Here is a 26,215-nt window from a genome sequence, read left to right on the forward strand (position 1 = left end):
GATAGGGCTGACCCTACTCTTCACGCATGGAGGAGCTAGGGCTGACATGATACCTCATCCCACAGTGGAGATGGAGCTGACCACAAACCTCACCCCATGGCGGAGCTGGGTCCAAACTCATACCTCACCCCACAGAGGACCTGAGGCTAGCCCCACATCTCACACTATGGTTAGTTGTGGCTGACCCCACAACTCACTCGAAGGTGGAGTTGGGGCTGAACCAACACCCCACCCACAGTGGATCCAGGGCTGACCCCACACCTCAGCCCACAGAGGACCTCTATCTGACCCAGCAACTCATCCCATGGTGGAGTTTGGGCCAACACCACACCTCACCCCACGGTGGAGTTCATGCTGACCCCATACCTCACCCCACAGTGGAGTTGGGTCTGAGCCCACAACACTCACCACAGTGGGGTTGACCACACACCTCACTCCACAGTGGAACAAGGCCCTACCACAGACCTCACACCATGGTGGAGCTGGAGCTTGCCCCACACCACATGCTTCAGTGGAGTTGTGGCTGACCACATACCTCATCCCATGGTGGAGTTGAGGTGACACCATACCTCACCCCATGGAGGAGTTGGGGGCCAACCCCACACTTCACCCCACAGTGGCATTGGGACTGACCTGAAACCTAACCCCATGGAGGAGTAGGGGACTGACCCGACACCTCACGCCATAGTGGACCTGGGGCTGACTCCACACCTCATCCCACGGTGGGGATGAACACACAACTCACACACGGTGGACCCGGAGCTGATCCAACAACTCACCCCACAGTCAATTGGAGACTGACACGACACCTCATCCCACTGAGGAGTTGGGGACTGACCCTACAACTCACCCCACAGAGGAGTAGTGGGTAAACCACAGACCTCACCCCACGGTGGACCAGGGGCTGACCACACACCTCACCCCACGGTTGAGCTGGGGCTTGCCCCAAACAACACCCTAAGGTAGAGTTGTGGCTGACTATACACTTCACCCCATGGTGGAGTTGTAGCGGACACCACATCTCACCCCACGGTGGACCCAGGGCTGACTCATCACATCACTCCACGGCTGAATGGGGGCTGCACCCACAGCTCACCCATGGTGAACTCAGAGCTGACACAACAACTCACCCAACAGTTGATTTGGGGGTGACACGACACTTCACCCCACAGTGGATTTGGGGTTGATGACACCTCATCCCACGGAGTTGAGGAATGACCCCAGACCTCACCCCACGGTGGACCTGTGGCTGACCACACACTTCACCGGACAGGGGAGCTAGGGCTGACCCTACACCTCACCACATGGTGGAGATGGTGTTTACGGCACATCACACCCTATGGTGGAGTGAGGCTGACTACACACCTCATGCCTTGGTGGACCAGGGGCTGACCACACAATCACCCCAAGTTGGAGCTAGGGCTCACACCACACCTCACCCCACGGTGGAGATGGGGCTTACCCCACAACACACCCCACGATCGAGCTGGGGCTGACTCACACTTCACCCCAAGTGGAGTTGGGGCTGATCCCACAGCTCACACCACAGTGGAAATGGGCCTGAACCCACCCCTCATCCTATATGTGTTCGGGCTGACGACATACCTCACCCAACTATGGAGCTAGTGCTGACCCACAACTCACCCCAGGTGGAGTTGGATCTGACCCCACATCTCATCTCAAGGTGGACCTGGGGCTGATCCCACACCTCACCCCACTGTGGAGCTGAGACTTGGCCCACACTTCACCCCACTGTGGAACTGGGGCTGAACCCACTTCTCACCCCAAGTGGAGTTGGGGGTGAACCCACTCCAAACCTCATGGTGCAGCTGGGGCTGACCCAACACATCACCCCATGTGTAGTTGGGGGCTGACCCCACACCTAAACCCATGGTGGAGCTGGCAGTGACCCACACCTCACCTCCCTGGATTTGGGGGCTGACCCCACACCTCACCCCAAGTGGAGTTCGGGGTGAACCGACTCCAAACCCCACAGTGGAGCTGGGGCGGACACCACACCTCACCCCCCTGTCTAGTTGGGCCTGACCCCAAACCTCAGCCCACAGTGGAGTTGGGTGGACCCCACGCCTCACCCTGTGGTGGATTTGGGCTGACCCCACACCTCACCCTGTGTGTTGAGCTGACCCCACAACTCCACTCAGTTCCATCTAGAGATGATCCTCTACATCCCTTGGGTAGAAAAAATGGATGAACTTCACCATTAGCCTCAGAGAGCCTGAGTCTGAGCCTACATCTCACCTCAAGTGTAACAGTGCTTGTTCCCACACTTGAGTTCCTTGGCAGCTAGGAGTCATCCTACAACCCATCAGTGTTGGGTGGAGCTGAAGAAGATCCCAGGGTGGATCTAGGCTGAATCACACACATCACCTCGGTTTACACTGGAGTTTTTACCTGTCGCCTCAGGTTAACATGCAGTTGATCTCCCATCTCACCTTGTGCAGAACTGCAATTGATCTCACCCCAGTCACCGCAGGACGTCTGTCTCAGCAGCTGACTGACAGGAAATCCAAATGGGCACATCATCCCTTATCATTATTGTTCAGTCACTAAGTCACGTCTGACTCTCTGCGACCCCATGGACTGCAGCACACCAGGCTTCCCTGTCTTTCACTATCTCCCGGAGTTTGCTAAAACTCATGTCCATTCAGTCGGTGATGCCACCCAACCATCTCTTCCTCTATCCCTTATCATTTGCTGGTTTAACTGACAAATGAGGGGAGACAGACATTTTGTTACCGTGCCTGCCTCCCGAGACAGGCCTGGAGGTACCTGAGCAACACAGCTTTTATTTAAGGTGAGTCTCAAGGCAAAACACGGGGGACGAAAGGCGAGGGGCGAGGGGCGAAGGGCAGGGGGCCAGTGCTGGTGTGCAAGCTCCGCCTCTGCTCCGCACGCCTCCGTCTCTGCTTCTGTTCAGCCAGCAGGAGCCCCGCGCGCTATGTGAAGAAAAACAGCTGCTCCTCCTTGTCCTTGTCCATCAGCTCGTGCTTGGACTGCTCCTTGGTCTTCAGGGCAGGTGGCTGGGACTGGCACACTAGCCTCCTGCCCCGCTGCGGGGAGACGACACCGTGAGACTGCACCCTGGCCTCAAGGTGGGTACTGAACCCTAACCCTAACCCCAAACCGTAACCCAACCTCTAACCCTAAACCCTAACCCTCTAACCCTAATCTTCTCTAGGACTTTGACACCACCTCTCACGGCTGCATGATGTCTTTCCACTCTAGGACCGGACACCGCCTCTCACTGATCCCTGACGTCCTTCCTCTCTAGGACTGGACACCGCCTCTCCCTGATCCCTGACGTCCTTCATCTCTAGGACCAGACGCCACCTCTCACCGATCCCTGCGGTCGTCCTCTCTAGGACCGGACGCCGCCTCTCACTGATATCTGAGGTCTTTCCTCTCTAGGTCCGGACGCCACCTATCACCGATCCCTGACGTCCTTCCTCTCTAGGACGGGACGCCGCCTCTCGCTGATCCCTGGCGTCCTTCCTCTCTAGGACGGACGCCGCCTCTCGCTGATCTCTGGCGTCCTTCCTCTCTAGGACGGCCGCCGCCTCTCGCTGATCCCTGACGTCCTTCCTCTCTAGGACGGACTCCGCCTCTCGCTGATCCCTGACGTCGCTCCCCTCTAGGACGTGACGCCACTTCTCACGGCTCCGTGACGTCTTTCCTCTCTAGGACCGGACGCCGCTTCTCGCTGATCCCTGACGTCCTTCCTCTCTAGGACCGGCCGCCGCCTCTCGCTGATCCCTGACGTCTCTCCTCTCTAGGACGTGACGCCACTTCTCACGGCTCCGTGACGTCTTTTCTCTCTAGGACCTGACGCTGCCTCTGATCCCTGCGCTCCTTCTCTCTAGGACCGGACACCGCCTCTCGCTGATCCCTGACGTCCTTCATCTCTAGGACGGACACCACCTCTCGCTGATTCCTGACGTCCTTCCTCTCTAGGACCGGACGCCGCCTCTCGCTGATCCCTGACGTCCTTCCTCTCTAGGACCGGACGCCGCCTCTCGCTGATCCCTGACGTCCTTCCTCTCTAGGACGGACGCCGCCTCTCGCTGATCCCTGACGTCTCTCCTCTCTAGGACCGGACGCCGCCTCTCGCTGATCCCTGACGTCTTTCCTCTCTAGGACTGAACACCGCCTCTCACTGATCCCTGACGTCCTTCCTCTCTAGGACTGGCCGCCGCCTCTCGCTGATCCCTGATGTCCTTCCTCTCTAGGACAGACGCCGCCACTCGCTGATCCCTGACGTCGCTCCTCTCTACGACATGACGCCACTTCACACGGCTCCGTGACGTCTTTCCTCTCTAGGACCGGACGCTGCCCCTGATCCCTGCGGTCCTTCTCTCTAGGACCGGACACCACCTCTCGCTGAATCCTGACGTCCTTCCTCTCTAGGACCGGACGCCGCCTCTCGCTGATCCCTGACGTTCTTCCTCTCTAGGACCGGACGCCGCCTCTCGCTGATCCCTGACGTCCTTCCTCTCTAGGAATGAACGCCGCCTCTCACTGATCCCTGACGTCCTTCCTCTCTAGGACCGGCCGCCGCCTCTCGCTGATCCCTGACGTCCTTCCTCTCTAGGACCGGCCGCCGCCTCTCGCTGATCCCTGACGTCCTTCCTCTCTAGGACCGGACGCCGCCTCTCGCTGATCCCTGACGTCCTTCCTCTCTAGGACGGACGCCGCCTCTCGCTGATCCCTGACGTCTCTCCTCTCTAGGATGTGACGCCACTTCTCACGGCTCCGTGACGTCTTTCCTCTCTAGGACCTGACGCCGCCTCTCACTGATCCCTGCGGTCCTTCCTCTCTAGGACCAGACTCCGCCTCTCGCTGATCCCTGACGTCCTTCCTCTCTAGGACGGACGCCGCCTCTCGCTGATCCCTGACGTGCTTCCTCTCTAGGACGGTCGCCGCCTCTCACTGATCCCTAACATCTTTTCTCTCTAGGACCGAACGCCGCCTCTCACTGATCTGATCCCTGACGTCTTTCCTCTCTAGGACCGGCCGCCGCCTCTCACTGATCCCTGACGTCCTTCCTCTCTAGGACCTGACGCTGCCTGTGACCGGCCCTGACTTCTTTCCTTTCTCTATGCCCTTTGACTGCCCTTTTCAGGTCCTCTCCACAGACCCCGTCCGCCACCACTCGTCCACTTACGACTCCCCACCCCAGGTCCGCTTGACTGCTCCCCTCAGGGTCCTCTCCGCGGACCACCCCCCCGCCGCCCAGGTTCTCTCCGTGGGTCCCCCCCAGGTCCTCTCATCGGCCAGAATCGGGTCGCCAGGTCCTCTCGACGGCCCGCCGCTGGTCCCCTCTCGTCGCCTGCCAATGGTCCTCTCATTGGCCAACTGCTGGTCCTCACTACATCCTGACATAGGTCCTCACTATTTCACGTCTCTGGACCTCACTACGACCTGACTCTGGTCCTCGCTATGCTGTTACTATGGAGCTGACTACACTTTCAACTCTATCTCTGGTCCTCACTTGGGTCTGACTCTAAAAGAACTGTTAAAATATGCCATACAATACCTACATAAACAGAGTGAAGTTATTTCAAACACAAATACAGATCACTTCAAAGCAAAGGAATTCAGAAGCACCTTCCAGATGAGATTTCCCGGAATGAACAACCACCAAAATGGGAACCAAGATTATCCTAAGTCTACAGAACCACAGAGTGCATGCTAGTGAGTTATCACACAGTCTAAGTTCTAGAAACACCGCAAGTGCTACTTTCCTGGTTTCCCAGATTAATTCCTTGGGGTAGGACATTTGGAACAGTCCGGACAGGATGAACAGAGGATCGTCCTCAAGACAGAGTTGGTCTTGGCAGCGGCTAGGGCAGTCCCTCTTCTCTGCTCCTGCCCTGGAGTTCCAATTGCCAGATTGGGGTATGACTCGGTCTCAGCCTTTCCAGGCAAGAATGCCAGGTGATCTGCCCTCTAATGGAATTCTCCAGCCTTCCACTCTCTTGAAAGAGGCTGGCATGGAGAAAATCTTGGAGCATCTGATAAAATTAGAGGACCCACAGGGGCCATCCCCAAGTCAGCCCAACAATGAGCACCAAGTCTGATCCCAAAACGCCACCTCTGTACACCAGTGCTAAACCAAATCTCAGAGATAGAGTTTCATGTGAAGTAGAAAAGCAAGCTATACTGCTTTGCTAGCAAAGAGGGCCACAGAAAACTCATGCCCTCAAAAACTGCTCCAAGGCAGGAGGATTTAATTAGGAGTTTTATAGATATGGGCTTCCCTGGTAGCTCAGCTGGTAAGTAATCTGCGTGTAATGCAGGAGACCCTGGTTCAATTCTTGGGTTGGGAAGACTCCCTGGAAAAGGGATAGGCTACCCCCTTTAGTATTCTTGGGCTTCCCTGATGGCTCGGCTGCTACAGAATCCACCTGCAATGCGGGAGACCTGGGTTTGATCTCTGGGTTGGGAAGATGCCCTGAAGAAGGGAATGGCTACCTACTCCTGTATTCTGGTCTGGAGAATTCCATGGACTGTATAGTCCATGGGATCACAAACAGTCAGACTGAGTGACTTTCACTTTATAGCAATGGTTAAAGGGCAGAGTTGTAAGGATTAGGGTGTGTACAGGGCCTGAACTCCCTTCATCTGACCTCAGGTGGTCTCTTAGTAAGCTTCTCTGGAATAAAGAATGCTACAATTTTCCATTTTGCTGGAGAGGATGTTTAGTTGGGTAAAAAGTTTAGAGATATTTTTATGTGTATCCCTTTTGACAGATGTTCAAGCTGGTTTTAGAAAAGGCAGAGGAACCAGAGATCAAATTGCCAACATCTGCTGGATCATCGAAAAAGCAAGAGAGTTCCAGAAAAACGTCTATTTCTGCTTTATTGACTATGCCAAAGCCTTTGACAGTGTGGATCACAATAAACTGTGGAAAATTCTGAAAGAGATGGGAATACCAGACCATCTGACCTGTCTCTTGAGAAACCTGTATGCAGGCCAGGAAGCAACAGTTAGAACTGGACATGGAACAACAGACTGGTTCCAAATAGGAAAAGGAGTACATCAAGGCTGTATATTGTCACCCTGCTTATTTAACTTATATGCAGAGTACATCATGAGAAATGCTGGGCTGGAAGAAACACAAGCTGGAATCAAGATTGCTGGGAGAAATATCAACAACCTCAGATATGCAGATGACACCACCCTTATGGCAGAAAGTGAAGAAGAACTAAAGAGCCTCTTGATGAAAGTGAAAAAAGGAGAGTGAAAAAGTTGGTTTAAAGCTCAACGTTCAGAAAACTAAGATCATGACATCTGGTCCCATCATTTCATGGGAAATAGATGGGGAAACAGTGGAAACAGTGTCAGACTTTATTTTTTTGGGCTCCAAAGTCACTGCTGATGGTGTTTGCAGCCATGAAATTAAAAGACGCTTACTCCTTGGAAGGAAGGTTATGACCAACCTAGATAGCATATTTCAAAGCAGAGACATTACTTTGCCAACAAAGGTCCGTATAGTCAAGGCTATGGTTTTTCCAGTGGTCGTGTATGGATGTGAGAGTTGGACGGTGAAGAAAGCTGAGTGCTGAAGAATTGATGCTTTTGAAGTGTGGTGTTGGAGAAGACTCTTGAGAGTCCCTTGGACTGCAAGGAGATCCAACCAGTCCATCCTCAAGGAGATCAGTCCTGGGTGTTCATTGCAAGGACTGTTGTTGAAGCTGAAACTCCAATACTTTGGCAACCTCGTGCAAAGAGTTGACTCATTGGAAAAGACCCTAATGCTGGGAAGGATTGGGGGCAGGAGGAGAAGGGGATGACAGAGGATGAGAGGGTTGGATGGCATCACCGACTCAATGGGTATGGGTTTCGGTAAACTCCGGGAGTTGGTGATGGACAGGGAGGCCTGGCGTGCTGCGATTCATGGGGTTGCAAAGAGTTGGACAAGACTGCGTGACTGAACTAAACTGAACTTTTGACAGAAACAGGACCCTGACTCAAGACAAAATACTCTTTTTTGAGTGCTCTTTCCTTCTCTCTGATTCCCTCCCTTCCCTGATTAGCACCTCTTCCAATCTGCCCTTTGGAGCTCAGGGTAGGTCATGGAGCTGGGAGTCTATTCCCGACAAAGAAACAGGGAACATGGGAAAGGCTTCTGGGCCCAGGAGCCCCTCAGGGTCCACTCGATTTCACTACCAGGCCCTGACCCTACACTAACTATGGCCCTCAGCTGTCCATGATGGCCTGAGCTTTCCCAAACTGTCCTCTTAACTCTCTCCCTAACTAAGGCCCTGATGCTGGTTGTAACGAACACCCTGACAATATCCCTGGGACAAATGGTCTAAAGTGTCTTTTACTAAGGTCTTCAAATTTTCTCTGAGGCCCTGACGCTCTCCCTCATTAAGCCCTTAATGCTGTACTTAAGTGACGGCCTGATGCTCTCCCTCTCTCAGGCACTGAAGTTGCACCCCTGATGCTCTCCCTCACTTCAAGGCACTAAGGCCTTGAAGAAGTCTCTACCTGAGGGGCTGGTACTGTCTGTAACCAATTTTCTGACTCTTTCCCTAACTAACATCCTCATTTTGCCTCTAAATAACACCCTGAGACTCATCCTAATGCCCTGATGGTGTCCCTAATAGCCCTCAATATGCCTACTTTTGCCATGATCCTCTCCATAACTAAGGCCCTGAATATGTACTGAAGTAGGTCTCTGATGCTGTCCCTAACTAACACCCTGACACTGGTCACAACTATGAACCTGACGCTAGCCCTATTAAGGTCCTGAGATGCTGCTAAGTAACAGCCTGAACTTCTTTAAGGCCCTCAAGTTATCTCTAACTGAAGCCTTGAAACTGTCTTTAGCTAAGTCCCAGACACTGTCCCTAGCTAAGGCCTGAACTATACTTTATGATGGCCCTAAGCCTGTCACTGCCCCTAATTGAGGCCATGATACTGCCCCTTATAGCCTAAGCTGTCACAAAATAACACCCTGATCTTATTACTAAGGCCCTGACTATGTCCTTAAGAAAGTCACTGAAGTGCAGCTAACTAACAGCCTGAACTATCTCTTACTCAGGCCATGAAGTTATCTCTGAGGTCCTAACACTGTGCCTAATTAAGGCCCTGTTGCTGGCCCTAAATAATGTCTTGTTGCTGAATCTGAGTCCCTGATGCTCTTCCTGTTATCCTTTGCTCTACTGACAGAGTTTTGCCAAGAGAACACACTGGTCATAGCAAACACCCTCTTCCAACAACACAAGAGAAGACTCTACGGTCAATATCCAATTGATTATATCCTTTGCAGCCAAAGATGGAGAAGCTCTATACAGTCAGGAAACACAAGAATGGGAGCTCAGATCATAAACTGAGTCATAAGACTGTGGCTCAGATCATAAACTCCTTATTGCCAAATTCAGACTTAAATTTAAGAAAGTAGGGAGAACCACTAGACATTCAGGTCAGCAGTGACAACAGGACTAGGAAATGTCAAAGAATGTTCAAATTCAGTTCAGTTCAGTTCAGTCGCTCAGTCATGTCCAACTCTGCAGTAGTTAGAGCATTCTTTGGCATTGCCTTTCTTTGGGATTGGAATGAAAACTGACCTCTTCCAGTCCTGTGGCCACTGCTGAGTTTTCCAAAATTGCTGACATACTGAGTACAGCACTTTCACAGCATCATCTTTTAGGACTTGAAATAGCTCAACTGGAATTCTATCACAATTGCACTCATCTCACATGCTAGCAAAGTAATGCTCAGAATTCTCTAAGCCAGGCTTCAACAGTACGTGAACCACGAATGTCCACATGTTCAAGCAGAATTTGGAAAAGGTAGAGGAACCAGAGATCAAATTGCCAACATCTGTTGGATCATCAAAAAAGCAAGAGAGTTCCAGAAAAACATCTACTTCTGCTTTGGCTACACCAAAGCCTTTGAGTGTGCAGATCACAACAAACTGTGGAAAATTCTTAAACAGATGTGAATACCAGACCACCTGACCTGCCTCCTGCGAAATCTGTATGGAGGTCAAGAAGCAACAATTAGAATCGGACAAGGAACAAGGGACTGGTTCCAAACTGGGAAAGGAGTACGTCAAGACTGTATACTGCTACCCTGTTTATTTAACTTATATGCAGAGTAGATCGTGTGAAATGCTGGGCTGGATGAAAGACAAGCTGGAATCAAGATTGCTGGGAGAAACATCAATAACCTCAGATATACAGATGACACCACACTTATGGCAGAAAGTGAAGAGGAACTGAAGAGCCTCTTGATAAAAGTGAGAGAGGAGAGTGAAAAAGTAGGCTTAAAAGTCAACATTCAAAAAACTAAGATCATGACATCTGGTCCCATCACTTCATGGCAAATAGATGGGGAAATAATGGAAACAGTGAGAGACTTTATTTTCTTGGGCTCCAAAATCACTGCACATGGTGACTGCAGCCGTGAAATTCAAAGACGCTTGCTCCTTGGAAGAAAAGTTATGACCAACCTAGACAGAATATGAAAAAGCAGAGATGTTACTTTGCCAACAAAGGTCCGTCTAGTCAAAGCTATGGTTTTTCCAGTAGTCATGTGTGGATGTGAGAGTTGGACCATAAAGACAGCTGAGAACTGAAGAATTGATTCTTTTGAACTGTGGTGTTGGAGAAGACTCTTGAGAGTCCCTTGGACTGCAAGGAGATCCAACCAGTCCATCCTAAAGGAGATCAGTCCTGAGTATTCATCGGAAGGACAGATGCTAAAGCTGAAACTCCAACACATTAGCCACCTGATGTGAAGAACTGTCTCATTTGAAAAAACCCTGATGCTGGGAAAGATTGAAGGCAGGAAAAGGGGACGACAGAGGATGAGATGGTTGGATGGCATCACAGACTCGATGGACATTAGTTTGAGCCAGCTCTGGGAGTTGGTGATGGACAGGGAAGCCTGGTGTGCTGAAGTCCATGGGATTGTAAACAGCTGGTCACAACTGAGTGACTGAACTGAACTTAACTTGCACCATTTCAGGAAGTGACTCAGTTTTCCAGGTATCTTTCAAGTATACACGAATGCATGGCATATATTAAACCTCCAACTGTTTTTCTCCAGTTCATCTCCCCTTCGTTATGAGGATCTCAATGAAGAACATCGAAGGGCAGAGGGAAAATGATCTTTCCTCTCATCTAATGCGATACAATAGTATTCAGAGTACAAAGGAATGAACTACCAACCCATTTATTTAAAAAAGCATGAATCTAACATTTACTTTACTAAGAAACCCAGCCTCAAGTGCTACACACTGTACAAATTTATAAGACATTCTAGAAAAGGCAAAACAGACATGATAAACAATTTATGGAATATGTGGTTGAAATATTTCATATGGTATTGTAGTGATGAATACCTGCCACTATGCATTTGTCTAAGCACATATATTTTTGTTTTTAGAATCCAACAAGTAAATTATTACCTATTCAAATTTATTTATTTATGGTATGGGAGTGTCAAAGACTGGAATGCAGAATTTAACAAAGAATCTAACTTATTGAGAAATGTATGAAAAACTTCAGGACTTCCCTGGTGGTCCAGTGGTTAAGACTCCACGTTGCCAATGCAGGAAAGGTGGGTTCAATTCCTGGTCAGGGACCTAAAATCCCACATGCCATATAGCACAGCCAAGAGATTTTTTTTTAAAAAGAAGAAAAAGAAAACACCCACTCTTAGTGGTAGGACAAAATGAGCTGACCTAAGTTCATTGCGGAAACGAATGGAATCTGCAGGCCACAGGCAAAATGTACCATGCACAAACAATGGACTCTGTAAGTTCTTTCCTATGGGAGCGTGTAGCTAACAGGACTGGAACTACTGTATCAGTCATCGAATGGAAAAAGCACTGGATTTGATAAATGACAAGTAGTGGAAGCCAGGTTTCTTACCCCTGGAGTGGGAAGTTACAGGTGGACAAAGGGAGAAGGTTACAATACCTGTGTCATAACAGGTCAGGTGGGAGACATAATTATAAACTATCTTTAGCCTAATACAGAAACACATAGCTCCCTGTGAAAATCTTCATAACTGTGTGTATGCATAGTCTGGGATACATGCATATGTATTTTCATGCATTGTCTGCTGAGAATAGTAAGTTCCCACATACAAGTTTTTATTACCATTCTCTAATAAAAAGGAATAAGGATTCTTTAAATACGTGGCTGATACTAGGACTGAGACAGTAAATATGTAAAGCAAGATCATCTTAAAATATGAGAAAGAAGCACCAAAAAACCCCATGAAAGCTGAATTATGTAAAATAAAAACAGGAGAGCATGGAAAAAGCTCTTAATAGCCAAAGCAAGAATAAACTAAGCAGTCTAATAACGTAATGCTAGATTATAACCAAACGTTTAAAATAATTTTCATGTGTCCAAACTGGTTTAAAAAAAAAGTTACATAGGTTTTATGAGTAGTGTTGAATAAATATCTCTGTGCAGAGAGATTCTAACAACTGATGCAGACGCTCAGCGTCCATCAAGCGTGTGAGGCTAACTCCCCTCCTCAAGTGTGGGTCCCACATCATGACTTCCTCCGTCATACGGCGCACAGGACGGACATGGGGAAAACCGACAATAAAGACAAATAACAAAGGTGGCAAAAATGTACAGAAAGTGGAACTCCAACTTTACTTGTGGAGATGTAAAATGGTGCAATCGATGTGTATAAAACTTCAGCATTTTCTCAAAAATATAGAAATATAATTATCATATGTTTTGGAAGCTCCACTCCTAGACATACATACAAAGAATTTAAAACAGGTGTTCAAATATAAAGTTGTACACCAATATTCATAGCAGCACTGTTCTCAACAGCCCAAGGTAAAAACAATGAAAATGTCCACCAACAGGTGAATGAATAGGCAAAATAAGGTAGATACATCCATAAGATGCCATATAAAGGAATATAGTAAAATAGAGCCACAGCTGCAGAAAACAGTAGGGGGCTCCTCAAAAACAAACACAGAGTTAACATAGAATCCATCAATTCCGGTCCAGGGAATACACCCAACATATTTAAAACCAAGAACTGAAACAGATATCGTATCCCATATTCACAGAAGCGTTATTCACAGTAGCCACAAGGTGGAAGCAACACAAGCGTTCCACAGATGAATGGATAAGCACAGTGTAGTAGATACACAATGGAACATGATTCAACCTTTACAAACAAGACAACTCTCACACATGCTCTAATGTGAATGAACCTTCAAGTCATTATGTGAAGTTGAAACAAAGCCGACACAAAAGGAAAAGTGTTCTATGATTCCACCAGTATGAGATATCCATATAAGACAGATTCCAAGTAGAATAAGGTAGCCAGGGATTGAGGGTGCTGAGTGTTTAATGGTCACAGTGTCACTTCGGGAAAAGGAAAAGATTTTGGAGATAAATGGTGAGGATATTTTTACAACGTGAGTGCAGTTAATGCTATAGAAGTGCATACTGAAAATGACTCAAATGATAAATATTATATGTTTGTAATCCCAATGAAAAAATCATACAGGTTACAACATGGAAAAGCACTGAAAACATCCTCAGTGAAAGACGCCACACAGAAAAAGCCACGCAGATCACAGTCATCTTGTCACTTTAAATCTACGGAAGTTTTTAACATGAGGGAAAGCCCCAGTGGTGGTCCCAGAAAAAGAAAACTGCATTAGAATGGAGAAAGACATTTGCACAAAGTTTGGGCAGCTGATGCAAGTTGAAGTGGTCCTATGGATAGGATTGTAATGTGGACACCATAACTATCCCACATTTTGGGGTTATGGGCTGGTTCCCTGGGAAAGTGACCCTGTTTTGGGTAAAACACATTGCATTTTTCAGTGTGAATATGGAAAACTTTGTACCACTATTTAAACTTGACACTTTTGAAATTTTACTAGAAAGTAAATTACTTTTCAGTACAACCATGTAAGTCACATGGCAGAAAATCAGAGATGGCATCAAACATTGCAATAGAGTCCAAGACTTAACCAGACCAAATTCAACTAAAGTAGTGATGCTAACTGCCTTGTAGTAGTCCACATGGTATTAAAAGTCACCATAGGAAGAGTAGCCACCATGCCTTGGGTGCTGTGGATGGCCCTGATGGAACTGAAACTATGAGATGTCTGAATTCTAGTTTTCCATGTAACACCACACCAAAGCAACTGTCAGAACTATAAAGTGAATTCAGGGACTTCCCTGGCAGTCCAGTGGTGAAGGTTCTGCATATCCACTGCAGGGGATATGGGTTTGATCCTTGGTCAGGAAACTAAGGTCCAACATGCTGAGTTGCATGGCCAAAAAATAAACCAGTAGAACTGCAAGATCATGTGTGATTCTCTACACTAATAATGAACTATCAGAAAGAGAAATTAAGAAAATAATCCCCTGTACAATTGCATCCCCCTAAAACTAGAAATTTAACCAAGGACTTGAAAGAGCTACAAGCTAAAAACTGCAAGAGACAGTGCTCAATTAAACTGAACAGATATGAAAAGATACCCCATGCTCATGGGTGACAATACTGTTAAAATCTCCATTCTAACCAAAGTAACGTACACATTCATGCAATCACTACCAACATCTCATTGACATTTTTCACAGAAACAACAACAATGTTAACATCCGTGTGGAACCACAAAGACCCAGAAGAGCCAAAGTGACCCCGAGGAAGGAGAACAGGCTGGCAGCATTTCCATCCTTGACTTCAATCTACATTACGCACCTAAAGGCACCACAGGATGTGTGGAACTGTATCAGAAACAGGCACAGATACCAGAGAGCTCAGAAATAAATTGATTACCAATTTATTTTACAATTGCATCAAACATTGCAATAGAGTCCAAGACTTGTAAATTGTAATCAATTTACAAGGAAGGAGCTAAGAACATATACCCAGGAAAGGACACTCCTCTCAATAAACCATGCTGGGAAAAACGGACACCACACACCAAGGAACAACACTGGACACCATTCTATACCACAGACAAAAACTGACTAAAAACCCACAGCTTTCCACATCGAGCCCTAACTGTCCTGGGTCCTCTGAAGACAGACACTCAGCAACAGCCACACACAGAAAGTTTCTTCCCAATTTTCCTCACCCTTTCCTTCAGCGGCACCACCTCCCTTCAGGTCCTGAGGAAACCAGGCTCCTGTCAGCCTGAACTGAAGCCCACAATGTCCCAAAGCCAAAGCTCTAATGGGTTCTGAGGGGCCAGACTCCCATCACCCTGGATTGAACCCCAAAATGTATCAAAGCTCAAAACCCAATGGGTCCAGAGAAGACCAGACTCCTGTCAGCTTAAGCTGAACCCCACAACATCCCAAAGCCGAAGCCCTAGTGGGTCCTCAGTGGCCAGACTCCTGTCTCCCTGAACTGAACCCCACAAAGTCCCAGAGCTGAAGCACCAGTAGGTCCTGAGGAGACCAGACTTCCATCAGCCTGAACTAACCCCACAATGTCCCAAAGCCAAAGCCATAATGGGTCCTGAGGGGCCAGACTCCCATCACCCTGGATTGAACCCCCAAGTGTATCAAAGCTGAAACCCCAGTGGTCCCTGAGGAGACCAGACTCCCATCAGCTTGAACTGAACACCACAATGTCCCAAAGCTGAAGCCCCAGTGGTCCTCAGTGGCCAGACTTCCTCCAGCCTGAAATGAACCCCACAAAGTCCCAAAGCTGAAACCCCAGTGGGTCCTGAGGAAACCAGACTCCTGTCTCCCTGAACTGAACTCCAAAAAGTCCCAAAGTTGAAGCACCAGCAGGTCCTGAGGAGACCAGACACCTATTTAGCCTGAATTAACCCCACAATGTCCCAAAGCCGAAACACCAATGGGTTCTGAGGAGACCCAACTCCTGTTAGCCTGAAGTGAACCCCACAATGTCCCAAAGACAAAACCTGAGCAGGTCTTGAAGAGACCAGACTCCCTGTCTTCCTGAACTGAATCCCACAACGTCCCAAAGCTGAAACCCCAGTGAGTCCTGAGGAGACCAGACTGCCTTCAGCCTGAACTGAACCCCACAACGTCCCAAAGCTGAAACCCCAATGAGTCCTGAGGAAACCAGACTCCTGTCAGCCTCCACAGGCAGCCAGGTGCTCAGTCAGAGCGGGAATTTCGCTTGCGGTGGGAGTGGGTCAGGGAAGCGGGCTCCTCGCTCCCTGCCAGCCAATGAGAATGCAGATCAAGCCTCCCTCACTCGCGCAGGCACAGCTAAGTGGAGACTCCGCCCCTCAGGGCAGTTCTGCCAGGTCCATTAAACTATGGAAATTCAAACTGAAATATTGCCAATATCCAAAACTTCTCCAAAATAGTTAAGGAATAATTAACTTGAAACTGTATATCGCCAGCCCAAGTTTGATGCATGATACAGGGTGCTCAGGGCTGGTGCACCAGGATGACCCAAAGGGATGGGATGGGGAGGGAGGTGGGAGGGGGGTTCTGGAAGGGGAAAACATGTACACCCATGGTGGATTCATGTCAATGTATGGCAAAACAAATACAATATTGTGAAGTTAAAAAATAAAAAATAATTTTTAAAAAAAGAAAAAAAAAAGATCTGAACTGACACCTAGGCAAAAAAGTTATACAGATAGTACAAAACAGAAACACGCTCAACATCATACACCATTAGGGAATTACAAATTAAAGTCACGAGCTATCACACTAACATATTAGGACTGCTAAACTCTAAATATATGACAATACCAACTGCTGGAGGCTGAGGACTAGCAGGAACGCTCCCTCACTGCTGGTGGGATGCATGCACAGCCACCTTGTAACACTGTTGGGCAGTTTTCTCCAAAGCTAAACAAATCTCACCTTGGGATCCAACAATCATACTTCCAGTATTTAGGAAACTGCTTTGAAAAATCCATGCCCAAATGCAAACAAAGATGAACTTAGGCACAGCAGCACTATCCATAATAGTTAAAAGCTTGAAGTAATCAGGGTATCCTTCAATAGATGAATGCATAATCAAATTGGGGTATATCCATGTCAAAGCAAGTAGAACATGCCACCCCAAAATATGCCTCTCTGCTGTGAGGATTGCTTAAGTCCACTTCCATGAAAAAAAAAAAGAGGAGTCTCTGGAAAATATATAGCAATTGCCATTTTGTGATGGACATTTGCAACAGAGAAATCTCTGCATTTAAGGGTTGTCCCTGTTTGCACCAGAAATAAAAGGATAATTGAAACTCAAGTAACTTATCAATGGAGAGGTCTCAACTTAAATCTATAAACAATCATACCCTTCTTTACTGTGTTTTGTATAATTACCTTCCATAATGGGCTTCTCATATTCTTCAGGGTCTTCTGTTTTTAGCTGAAGATGGTATTTAAGGTGATGACTTTGGACATTTCAGTGAGTGACTCAGGTTTCTTTGTTAGCTCCCCTGTATACAGAAGCTATTTGTTGTTTTAGTCACTAAGTCGTGTTCGCCTCTTTGCGACCCCACGGACTGTAGCCCGCCAGGCTCCTCTGTCCATAGGATTCCCCAGGCAAGAATACTGCAGTGGGTTGCCATTTCCTTCTCCAGGGGATATTCCCAACACAGGAGTCAAACCCAAGTCTCCTATATTACAGGCAGATTCTTTACCACTAAGCCACCAGGGAAGCATAGAGGAGGTATGCTTCTGTTTTTTCTCCTGGTAATTTATCTTTTGTTACAGAAGGGCAGAGTGAAAATTGTTTTTCCTCCCATACACATGCAATGGAGTATTACTTATCAGTTGTAAGGAATGAACCACCAAACCTTGAAAAGCATGGTTAAATCTCACGTGCATATCACTCAGTGAAAGAATACAGTCTGGAGAGAGAGCACACAGTATGACCTCATTTATGACATTCTAGGAAAAGCAAAGCTACATAGATAATAAGCAGATCATCTGCTGAAGGGGGTTGAAGTATTCCCCGTGATGCTTTAGAATGGACACCTGTCACTATGCATTTGTCTACACTCATCGATTTGTATAGCCCAAGGGATCAAACAATCTATTCAAGTACAGTTATTTAGAGTGTAAGAGAGTCACAGGACAGAATACACAATGCAACAAAACCTAAGCACATTAGAAATGCACAAAAAAGATATCTCACTGTAGGAGATGGGGCAAAATGTGTTGACTTTGGAAATGAATGAAATCTATATACAAAAGGCAAAATGGCCTGCACATAAACACTGGGCTTCATTTTATAGAGATCTTTCCAGAGTGCAGTAGCTAGCAATTCTGAGCCCACTGTACATGAAATCTGAAGAGGAGAAAAGAGCTGACAAATGCAAATGGTGGGGGCCAGGCTCCTCACTGCAGGATTGGGAAGTTACAGATAAGCAAAGAACAAGAGGATGAAGCTGAGCCCCTGACCACCACTCCTTATGGCTCTGAGTTGTGTCCAACGGGACCACCATCACCTGCACGTAGGTGCTATAAGCCACCTGCCCCCTCTTGGCCTTTCCCCTTCCTCCCTGTGATGATTCCAGTGACATTTCCAGCCTGCACCCCTCTTCCAGGCCAGGTGCATCTTTCCATCCATGGCCTCCCCATCTCATCCTGGGGGCTAACAGGCCCCTCCCCCCCAGGTTTCCCTTTCCTGCCCCTGCTCTGTGCTCTGCAACCAAGTCTGCTTTCCTGCCCCTAACTCTGCTTGAACTGCATCCTGCACCTATTCTCCTCTAACCCCATGCTACTTACACCCTGGAGCTTGCCTTTACCACACACCACCCCTTGTAGTTTTCCTTCTTTTTGCATTTCCCAAAGAAAGCAGCAGTGCAATGAACCAGAGACAAACAGACCTAATTACCGGACTACCTGATACCAGCTCTGATTTTTGTGGGGGTTTATTGCTGTTGTTATTTTATAATCTTATTTATTTATTTATTGTCTATTTTTTGGCTGTACTGGGTCTTTGCTGCTGCGTGGACTTTCCTCTAGTTGAGGAGAGTGTGGGCTTCTCCTTGTTGCAGTGTGACGGCTTCTCATTCAAATATTGAGCCTGTGCTCAAGAGCCTGGGAGCCACAACTGCCGAGCCCATGGGTTGCAACTACAGAAGCCCACACACCCCGGAGCCTGTGCTCCACAGCCAGAGAAGACACTGCAGTGAGAAGCCCTCACATCACAAGGAAGAGTAGCCCCCACTCACTGAAACTAGAGAAAACCCACGCACAGCAACAAAGACAGTGCAGCCAAAAATAGATAAATGAAATAAGTAAAATCAACATTTTAAAAAATTAAGGTAAAATAGATAATCAACAAGGACCTATTGTATAACACAGGCAACTAAACTCACATCTTGTAATAACTTATAAGGGGAAAGATGGCAGAGTAGAAGGACATGTGGTCATCCTCTCCTGCGAGAACTCCAAAATTGCAACTCTCTGCGAAACAACCATCAACAGGAGAATGTTGGATCCCACCAAAAAAAGATACCCCACATCCAAAGGGAAAGGAGACATCCCAGTAAGACGGTAGGAGGGGCAAAATCACATTTAGAATCAAACCCCATGCCTGCCAGAGACACTTGGAGGGCTCAAACAAAACCTTGTGTGCACAAAGACCCAGGGGCCCCGCAGAGACTGACCAGACATGCCTTTGAGTGTTTGAGTGTCTCCTGCGGAGGCAAGGGTCAGGAGTGGGCTGCTGCATGGACAGGGGCTCTGGCTGCAGCAGACCTGGGTCCAGCAGCATGTGGCATAAGCCCTCTTGGAGGAAGTTGCCATTAGACCCATCACAGAGACACCGAGCAGATGATCTACAAACTGCAGAACAATTATACCAAAGAAATTCTCGCACTGTTAAGTAAGTTCTAGGATCCACAGCAGATTTCCCAACCTGGGGATCTGGCAAAGGGACTGAGAACCTCCAGGGAATTAGACATTGGAGGCCAGTGGGATTTGATTACAAGACTTGCACAGGACTGGGAAACAGGCCCTTGGAGGGCACAAACAAAACCGTGTGTGCACCAGGAGGAAGGAGCAGGGTCCCCGCAAGTGACGGAGCCAGACTTCCCTGCGAGAGCCCAGGAGTCTCTGGTGGAAGCCTGGGTCAACACTGTGGCCTCAGGCCAAACAACAGGGAGGGAACACAGCCCCACTCATCAACAGAAAATTGGATTAAAGATTACTGAGCATGGCCCCGCCCATCAGAACAAGACCCAGTTTCCCCCACAGTCATTGTCCCCCATCAGGAAGCTTTCACAACTCTCCTACCCTTATTCATAAGAGGGCAGACAGAATGAAAACCACAATCACAGAAAACTAACCAAACTGATCGCATGGACTACAGCCGTGTTGAACTCAGTGAAACAATGAGCCATGCTGTGTAGGGCCTCCCAAGACGATCAGGTCATGGTGGAGAGTTCTGACATAACATGGTCCACTGGAGAAGGGACCACTTCAGTATTGGCAAACCACTTCAGTATTCTTGCCTTGAGAACCCCATGAACAGTATGAAAAGGCAAAAAGATATGACACTGAGAGATGAACTCCCCAGGTCAGTCAGTGCCCAATATGCTACTGGAGAAGCATGGAGAAATAACTCCAGAAAGAATGAAGAGACGGAGCAAAAGTGAAAATAGTGCCCAGATGTGTATGTGACTGGTGATGGAAGTAAAGTCCGATGCTGTAAAGAACAATATTGCATAGGAACCTGGAATGTTAGGTCCGTGATCACGGGATAATGGATGTGGACAAATAGGAGATGGCAAGAGTGAACATTGACATTTTAGGAATCAGTGTACTAAAATGGACTGGAGTGGGCGAATTTAATTCAGATGATCATTACATCTACTGCTATGGGCAAGAATCCCTTAGAAGAAATGGAGTAGCCCTCATAGTCAACAAGAGTCCAAAATGCAGTATTTGGGTGCAGTCTCAAAAATGACAGAATGATCTCTATTCATCTCCAAGGCAAACCATTCAATATCACAGTAATCCAAGTCTATGCCCCAACCACTAATCCCAAAGAAGCTGAAGTTGAATGGTTCTATGAGGACCTACAAGACCTTCTAGAATTAATGCCAAAAAAAGATGTGCTTTTCATCATAGGGGACTGGAATGCAAAAGTAGGAAGTCAATCAGACTATACTACAAAGCTACAGTCATCAGGACAGTATGGTACTGGCCCAAAGACAGAAATATAGATCAACAGAACAAAATAGAAAGCTCAGAGATGAATCCACGCACCTATGGACACTATATCTTTGACAAAGGAGGCAAAAATATACAGTGGAGAAAAAACAATATCTCTTTAACAAGTGGTGCTGGGAAAACTGGTCAACTACCTGTAAAAGAATGAAACTAGAACACTTTCTAAGACCATACACAAAAGTAAACTCAAAATGGATTAAAGATCTAAATTTAAGACCAGAAACTCTAAAACTCCTAGAGGAAAACATAGGCAGAACACTCTCTGACATAAATCACAGCAAGATCCTCTATGACACACCTCCCAGAGTAATGGAAATAAAAGCAAAAATAAACAAACAGGACCTAATTAAATTTAAAAGCCTTTGCACAATGAAGGAAACTATAAGCAAGGTGAAAGACAGAATGGGAGAAAATAATAGCAAATGAAACAACTGACAAAGAATCGATCTCCAAAATATACAAGTAGCTCATGCAGCTCAATACCAGAAAAATAAACGACCCAATCAAAAAATGGGCCAAAGAACTAAACAGACATTTCTCCAAAGAAGACATACAGATGGCTAACAAACACATGAAAAGGTGCTCAACATCACTCATTATCAGAGCAAGGCAAATCAAAACCACAATGAGGTACCATCTCATGCCAGTCAGAATGGCTGCCGTCTACAAGTCTACAAACAATAAATGCTGGATATGGTGTGAAGTAAAGGGAACCTTCTTACATTGTTGATGGGAATGCAAACTAGTACAGCCACTATGGAGAACAGTGTGGAGATTCCTTAAAAAACTAGAAATAGAACTGCCATATGACCCATCAATCCCACTGCTGGGCATACACACCAAGGAAACCAGAATTGAAAGAGACACCTGTACCCCAATGTTCATTGCAACACTGTTTACAATAGCTAGGACATGGAAGCAACCTAGATGTCCATAGGCAGATGAATGGATAAGAAAGTTGTAGTACAGATACTCAGTGGAATATTACTCAGCTATGAAAAAGAACACATTTGAGTCAGTTCCAACGAAGTGGATGAAACTGGAGCCTGTTGTGAAGTAAGTCAGAAAGAAAAACACCAATACAGTATATTAATGCACATATATGCAATTTAGAAAGATGGTAACAATGACCCTACACACAAGAGCAAAAGAGACACAGATGTAAAGAACAGACTTTTGGACTCTGTGGGAGAAGACGAGGGTGGGATGATATGACAGAATAGCATTGAAACATGTGAAATAGATGACCTGTCCAAGCTCGATGCGTGAAACAGGTCACTCAAAGCTGGTGTACTGGGACAACCCAGAGGGGTGGGATGGGGAGGAAAGTGGGAGGGGGGTTTGGGACAGGGGGACACAAGTACACGGTGTACCCCCGTGGCTGACTCATGTCAACGTATGGCAAAAACCACGACAATATTGTAAAGTAATCCACCTCCAGTTAAAATAAATAAATTAATTTTTTTTTTTAAGTAGGAAGTCAAGAGATACCTGGAGTAACAGGCAAGTTTGGCCTTGGAGTACAAAATGAAGCAGGGCAAAGGTTAACAGAGTTTTGCAAAGAAAATGCACTGGTCATAGCAAACACCATTTTCCAACAACCCAAAAGAAGACTCTACACACGGACATCAAAAGATGGTCAATACCAAAATCAGATTGATTATGTTCTTTGTAGCCAAAGATAGAGAAGCTCTATACAGTCAGCAGAAACAAGATCAGGAGCTGACTGTGGCTCATACCATGGCATCCTTATTGCAAAGTTCAGACTTCAATTGCAGAAAGTAGGGAAACCCCCTAGGCCATTCAGGTATGACCTAAATCAAATCCCTTATGATTATACAGTGGAAGTGACAAATAGATTCAAGGGATTAGATCTGATAAACAGAGTCTCTGAAAAACTATGGACGGAGGTTCCTAACACTGTACAGGAGGCCATGATCAAAACCATCCACCAAAATGAAATGCAGAAAGGCAAAAGTGTTGTCTGAGGAGGCCTTACAAATAGCTGAGAAAAGAAGGGAAGCTAAAGGCAAAGGAGAAAAGGAAAAAGATATACCCATCTGAAAGCAAGGTTCCAAAGAATAGCAAAGAGATATAAGAAAAACCTCTTAAGTGAACAATGCAAAAAAAAAAAAAAAATAGAAACAATAGAATGGGAATGAATAGAGATCTCTTTAAGAAAATTAGAGATACCAAGGGAACATTTCATGCAAAGATGGGCACAGTAAAGGACAGAAAAGGTATGGACCACTTCTGAAGCAATAGATATTAAGAAGAGGTGGCAAGAATACACAGAACTGTACAAAAGAGATCTTAATGACCCAGATAACCACGATGGTGTTATCACTCACCTAGAGCCAGACATCCTGGAATGTGATGTCAAATGGGCCTTAGGAAGCATCACTACGAACAAAGCAAGTGGAGGTGATGGAATTCTAACTGAGCTATTTCAAGTCCTAAAGGATGATGCTCTTAAAATGCTGCACTCAATATGCTAGCAAATTTGGAAAACTCAGCAGTGGCCACAAGGACTGGAAAAGGTCAATTTTCATTCCAATCCCAAAGAAAGGCACTGCCAAAGAATGTTCAAACTATTGCACAACTGCGCTCATCTCACATGCTAGCAAAGTAATGCTCAAAATCCTCCAAGTGAGGTTTCAACATACGTGAACCAAGAACTTCCAGATGTTCAAGCTGGATTTAGAAAAGGCAGAGGAACCAGAGATCAAATTGCCAACATCCACTGGATCATAGAAAAAGTAAGAGAGTCGAGAAAAACACCTACTTCTGCTTTATTGACCATGCCAAAGCCTTTGACTGTGTGGATCACAACAAACTGTTGGAAAATTCCCAAAAGATGGGAATACCAGACCACCTTACCTGCCTCCTGAGAAATCTGTATGAAGGTCAAGAAGCAACAGTTATAACCAGACATGGAACAACGGACTGGTTCTAAATTGAGAAAGGAGTACGTCAAGGCTATATATCGTCACCATGTTTACATAACTTATGTGCAGAGTACATCATGCGAAATGCCAGGCTGAATGAAGCACAAACTGGAATCAAGATTGCCGGGAGAAATATCAATAACCTCAGATTTGCAGATCACACCACCCTTATGGAAGAAAGTGAAGCAGAACTAAAGAGCCTCTTGATGAAAGTGAAAGAGGAGAGTTAAAAAGCTGACTTAAAGCTCAACATTCAGAAAACGAAGATCATGGCATTCGATTCCATCACTTCATGGCAAATAGATGGGGAAACAATTGAAACAGTAACAGACTTTATTTTCTTGGGCTCAAAAATCACTGCACATGGTGACTCAAGCCATGAAATTCAAAGACTCTTGCTCCTTGAAAGAAAAGCTATGACCAACCTAGGCAGCATATTAAAAAGCAGTGAATTAAAATAAATGTAAACCAAAGTGTGATCTTTTTAAGGAACAACAACAACAACAACAACAAAGCAGTGACATTACTTTGCCAACAAAAGTCCATCTACTCAAAGCTATGGTTTTTCCAGTAGTCATGTATGGGTGTGAGAGTTGGGCCATAAAGAAAGCTGAGTGCCAAAGAATTGATGCTTTTGAACTGTGGTGTTGGAGAAGACTCTTCAGAGTCCCTTGGAATGTAAGGAGACCAAACCAGTCCATCCTAAAGGAAATCAGTCCTGAATGTTCTTTAGAAGGACTGATACGGAAGCTGAAACTCCAATACTTTAGTAACATGATGCAAAGAACTGACTCATTGGGAAAGACCCTGATGCTGGGAGACATTGAAGGCAGGAGGAGAAGGGGATGACAGAGGATGAGATGGTTGGATGGCATCACCAACTCGATGGTCATGAGTTTGAGCAAGCTCTGGGCATTGCTGATGGACAGGGAAGTCTGGCCTGCTGTAGTCCATGGGGTCACAAAGAGTCAGACATGACTGAGCAACTGAACAACAAGATGTGCTACATGTATACGGTAGACTATTTCTCACTCATATAAAACTGCCACTGAAGTTAGGGAATTATGACACTGGTAGTCACAGGGATGGAGTTTGAAGGATCATACACTAAGGCAGAGGTAGAACATGGTGTATGAGGTATTGTCCAGGTAAACTAAAAAAAAGATGTACAAGTCAACCAATTTCCAATTCTGAAAGAGACTCTGAGAATTCAAATCAAACAAATGGTTCCAGAAAAAAATTGAAGTGAAGGGATGGGATGCATCAGGAGGTCCATACATAAATTGACAAGAAATCAATATATGTAACAAGTAATCCACAAGGAAAATCCTCTGCCTTCCTTCCTTCATTCTTTCCTTCAACATATGCACAGAAATCTTTGTCTCTAAGAGGTAATTCATAAAATTTATCTCCTATCTTCCTGTTTATAATCACAGAAAAGTGTATCTGATATAAATAACTCACAAGGACCTGATGCTCACCACTCTGCTCAACCTTCTAAGGCAAAAAGTCAGGGGAAAAAAAGTAGAAATTTCATAGATAACTTGCATTCCAGTCCCTATGATGAAAAGGCATCTTTTTTTGGCCTTAGTTCTGGGAGGTCTTGTAGGTCTTCATAGAATCTGTATTTTAGCTTCTTCAGCATTAGAGGTTGGGGCATAGACTTGGATTACTTTGATATTGAATGAATTGCCTTGGAAATGAACAGAGATCATTCTGTTGTTTTTGAGACTGCAGCCAAGTACTCCATTTCACATTCTTTTGTTGACTATCGGGGCTATTCCATTTCTTCTAAGGGATTCTTGCCCACAGTAGTGGGTATAATGGTCATCTGAATTAAATTCACGCATTCCCATCCTTCTTAGTTCACTTATTCCTCAAATGTCAGTGTTCACTCTTGCCATCTCCTTCTTGACCACATCTAATTTACCTGGATTCATAGACCTAACATTCCAGGTTCCTATGCAGTATTGCTCTTTACAGCATCAGACTTTACTTCCACCCCCAGACACACCCACAACTGTTTCCGTTTTGACTTAGCCTTTTCATTCCTTCTGGATTTATTTCTTCACTCTTCTCCAGTAGCACATTGGGCACCTACCAACTAGG

At 46.2% G+C, this 26,215-nt stretch overlaps 3 long non-coding RNA genes across 3 annotated transcripts in view; 1 reads left to right on the top strand and 2 right to left on the bottom strand.

The window, feature by feature from the left end:
- Nucleotides 1-26,215, bottom strand: part of LOC145508618 (uncharacterized) — a 152,277-nt gene that overhangs the window by 86,089 nt on the left and 39,973 nt on the right. The gene's annotated exons all lie outside the window — the stretch shown is intronic.
- LOC145508615 (uncharacterized) lies at nt 2,749-4,421 on the bottom strand. The gene is made up of 2 exons (XR_014055476.1): nt 3,359-4,421; nt 2,749-3,071 (listed from the first exon to the last, which is right to left on the bottom strand). It is a non-coding gene; the product is annotated as an uncharacterized LOC145508615 (long non-coding RNA).
- LOC145508619 (uncharacterized) lies at nt 3,746-12,174 on the top strand. Its single transcript, XR_014055480.1, has 2 exons — nt 3,746-5,712; nt 6,771-12,174. It is a non-coding gene; the product is annotated as an uncharacterized LOC145508619 (long non-coding RNA).

The sequence above is a fragment of the Giraffa tippelskirchi genome, chromosome 6 (genome assembly GCF_054371585.1).
Source record: "Giraffa tippelskirchi isolate mGirTip1 chromosome 6, T2T-mGirTip1v1.2.pri, whole genome shotgun sequence".
Classification (NCBI taxonomy): Eukaryota; Metazoa; Chordata; class Mammalia; order Artiodactyla; family Giraffidae; genus Giraffa; species Giraffa tippelskirchi.